The sequence below is a fragment of the Triturus cristatus genome, chromosome 9 (assembly GCF_964204655.1).
Source record: "Triturus cristatus chromosome 9, aTriCri1.1, whole genome shotgun sequence".
In the NCBI taxonomy this organism is placed as follows: Eukaryota; Metazoa; Chordata; class Amphibia; order Caudata; family Salamandridae; genus Triturus; species Triturus cristatus.
The window spans coordinates 30,432,415-30,434,958 of NC_140592.1; the positions used below are offsets into that span (position 1 = coordinate 30,432,415).

Below are 2,544 nucleotides of genomic sequence, written 5' to 3' on the forward strand. Positions count from 1 at the left end.
AAACCAAAAGTGGCATACTAGCTTTGGAGGGTCAGATCTGCTTCCCCACCAAATTTGGAGACCCTAGGACCTACTGGAGCAGTGCCGCACCAATACTTGGGGTGCTGGACCTTCTGCAGCATTCACCAAGATGAAGAGTCCGATCTGGCTCTCCAAGCTCCATGGCCGCCGCGTGACACTGGCTTGCAAGAGCTGCAGCAGCAGGAGAGAAAGAACCCAAAGGAAAGGGAGGGGAAAACAAAAACCAACATACAGTATAAAATTATAAGGGAAAAGAGATAAGTAACACCGCGCCCCTCCCTTGTCCGCCGCTCTCCTTTGCCTCTCTCTGTCCTCCTGCTCTCCGCGAGAAACCATGCCTAACATCGTGCTGTTCAGCGGCAGCTCCCACCAGGACCTCTCGCAGAAGGTGGCTGACCGGCTTGGCCTGGAACTGGGCAAGGTGGTGACCAAGAAGTTCAGCAACCAGGAGACCAGTGTGGAGATAGGCGAAAGTGTAAGAGGGGAAGATGTGTACATCATACAGAGCGGCTGTGGTGAAATCAATGACAATCTTATGGAACTCCTCATCATGATCAATGCCTGCAAGATTGCCTCGTCGTCCCGCGTCACAGCAGTCATTCCTTGTTTTCCATATGCACGACAAGATAAAAAGAACAAGAGCCGAGCTCCAATTTCTGCTAAACTGGTTGCCAACATGCTGTCGGTTGCTGGGGCTGACCACATTATCACCATGGATCTGCATGCTTCCCAGATACAGGGCTTTTTTGACATTCCAGTGGATAACCTGTATGCAGAGCCTGCAGTGCTACAGTGGGTCAGCGAGAACATACCAGAGTGGAAAAACTCTATCATTGTCTCGCCTGATGCTGGTGGAGCAAAGAGGGTGACCTTCATTGCAGACAGGCTGAATGTTGAGTTTGCCCTCATCCACAAGGAAAGAAAGAAAGCTAATGAGGTTGACAGAATGGTCTTGGTTGGCGATGTCAAGGATCGGGTTGCCATTCTTGTCGATGACATGGCGGACACATGTGGTACAGTGTGCCATGCAGTAGACAAGCTCCTGTCCGCCGGTGCAGTTAAAGTCTATGCAATTCTAACACATGGGATTTTTTCTGGTCCTGCCATTTCCCGAATCAACAATGCTGCGTTTGAAGCTGTTGTAGTAACCAACACGATCCCTCAGGAGGACAAAATGAAACATTGCTCCAAAATTAAGGTGATTGATATCTCAATGATTTTGGCTGAAGCAATCCGAAGAACGCACAATGGAGAATCTGTGTCCTACCTTTTTAGTCACGTCCCATTATAACCAAAGGAGACTGTATCTTCCCTACCATCTGCTGAAGTAGCCTTGTGACTGTAATTTGTACTTTTCTCAATACTTTCAGAAATACACTTTTGTCGTATTAGGACTATTTGGTTTGAGTACTTTTAACATCTCTCCTTTTGAGTACCTTTATTGCCAGGGATAAATATAAAGGGTGGGGGGAGAGGGGAGGTTAGTCCAGGTTAGGTAGCCTTATTCTCATTTTTTTAAGCAAGACAAACAAGCTCCTATCTCTTAACTCATTTAAGTAACCGATTCAGTGAGAATAAATTTGATTGTCTATTTTGTGCAATTGCCTGCAAATCTGAGACAAATTTACTGTTACTTTTTGATAAATGGGTTGTTAATTGTGTAGAGCAAGGTGAGTCTTAAGAGGGAGAAAACATGAATGGAGAAATTGGATAATTTCTTCTGCTTAGATCCCAGGAGACTTTTTTTAGAATGTCTTGTCTGTCCAATGGGTGGATTACTGTTTTTTGATTTACATTAAATTTTTAGGCTTGTTCACTTCCACAAAACGTCTAATAGGGGGTTCCCAATGGTGTTCTGTTCCTGCACTTTTCTGATCCCAGTAATACTGGAAATCTACTCAGGGGATTGTGGCATTTGTTTCTTTATAGTAATCTTCATCCTATCATCTCATTGATGATTTTTTATTTTATATGAACTAAACATGTTAGTCTTAGTTTGAAATGGCCCATTGAGGAAGCTTCTGGTCTTGATATTGCCATAGGTAGGCAATGAGTGTCATTGCTATGGAAACCAATTTGAGTCACACCTTTAGGAACTGCTACTCTTTTTGAGTAAACATTTTTGACTGGAAGGGCTATTTACACCTTTTGGGGAACAAACTATCATGGGCTTGTTCCTGCTAGCCTTGGTTAGAAATGTTAAGACATCAGTTAGATCAAATATAACTGATCAGTTAAAGGTTCACATGTATGATGTTTATTAAAACAAAATATACTAGACTTTCATCAGTTGAGCTTAGTTTGTGAAGCACACACATCTGCATAAAGAAACCCTCAGTAGCCCAACAAGCTTGTCACTTGTAGCAGTATTTGAACTTTCAAAGGAACTAATTATATGTATGTTCTTTAAATACCAAAGCTAGGTCAAATAAAGAAAGGATAATCAATATACCAAACCCCTTTTTCCCTGTTCTGTTGTTGGTAGCAAATTTACAGTTTCAATAAATATTTTTCTTTAAAAAA

At 42.5% G+C, this 2,544-nt stretch overlaps 1 pseudogene; it reads left to right on the forward strand.

Annotated features, from left to right (window-relative positions):
- Positions 1-223: 223 nt before the first annotated feature.
- LOC146797310 (ribose-phosphate pyrophosphokinase 2 pseudogene) lies at positions 224-1,696 on the forward strand (annotated as a pseudogene).
- The last annotated feature ends 848 nt before the right edge of the window (positions 1,697-2,544 follow it).